Source organism: Eptesicus fuscus, chromosome 18 (assembly GCF_027574615.1).
Source record: "Eptesicus fuscus isolate TK198812 chromosome 18, DD_ASM_mEF_20220401, whole genome shotgun sequence".
NCBI classification, from domain to species: Eukaryota; Metazoa; Chordata; class Mammalia; order Chiroptera; family Vespertilionidae; genus Eptesicus; species Eptesicus fuscus.
In genome coordinates, this window is record NC_072490.1 from 11,451,717 (window position 1) to 11,452,836 (window position 1,120).

At 36.2% G+C, this 1,120-nt stretch overlaps 1 pseudogene; it reads left to right on the forward strand.

The window, feature by feature from the left end:
• The first annotated feature begins 790 nt into the window (after window positions 1-790).
• Window positions 791-885, forward strand: LOC114228633 (U6 spliceosomal RNA; annotated as a pseudogene).
• Window positions 886-1,120: the final 235 nt, after the last annotated feature.

The following is a 1,120-nucleotide window of genomic DNA, read 5'->3' on the forward strand; positions in this document are numbered from 1 at the left end:
AATGACAAATTGTATTCTTTCATTTTCACAGTGTCGCACAGAAGGAAGTAATATTGATTAAAGGTTGCTTACTATTCTTTTGTGTTAATGATTTATGTTGGTTGCAGTGCAAGCATAAATGATTTTTACATCAATGGTGAGAAAATTAAGAACTTCTGATTAAAATTTAAAAAAAAAAAAGAGCAAGATTTATGTCCCCTTTCGATGCAAGGTTGAAATATTGCTCCTTACTCATCTCCACCTTGATTAGGTTGTTTCAAGTGGCAGAGTTAAGCCAGAACTTAAAATTTTCCTTTCCCCCAAATCTAGAGACATGAAAATTACAAAACCAAACCAAACCCCCAAAACGCAAAGACTACCAGTGATCAAGCAATGTAAAGAGCTGATGACCTGAAGAGGAACAAGAAATAAGTTTTAAAAATAAATACAAATCCCCTTCTATATTTTTTAAAGGAGAAAACATTGGTCACAGGTGAATAGTTGGGGGATGATTTGTTGAGGAGAGGAAAATGTATTAATAAAACACTGAAAATTCTCATTAAGAAACAACATCTATATGTGCCTGCTTTGGCAGGACATACACTGAGTGGCCAGATTATTATGATCTCTGAATGCATAATAATCTGTCCACTCAGTATATATATATATTAGAGGCCTGCATGGGTGGGGTCCGGCCAGCCTGGCCAAGGGGAGGGGACATGGGCGATTGGCCGGCCTGCCTGCTGGTCGAACTCCTGGTTGAGGGGACAATTTGCATAATAGCCTTTTATTATATAGGAGATCATAATAATCTGGCCACTCAGTGTATACTAAAATTGGAAAGGTACAGAGAAGATGAACATGGCTCCTGAGTAAGGATAAATTCACAAAGTATTCCCTAGTCTTAAAAATGGGCAAAGGACTTAAATAGACATTTCTCCAAAGATAATATGCAAATGGTCAATAAACATATGAAAAGATGCTCAACATTACTAATCATTAGGGAAATCAAAATTACAATGAAGTATCACCTCTGTGGATACAACCTGTTTAGTTAGCTACTATAAAACATTATACTGAGAGCCCAGGAAATAAAAAGTATTGGTGAAGATGCAAAGAAATTGCAACCCTTGTGTATCAT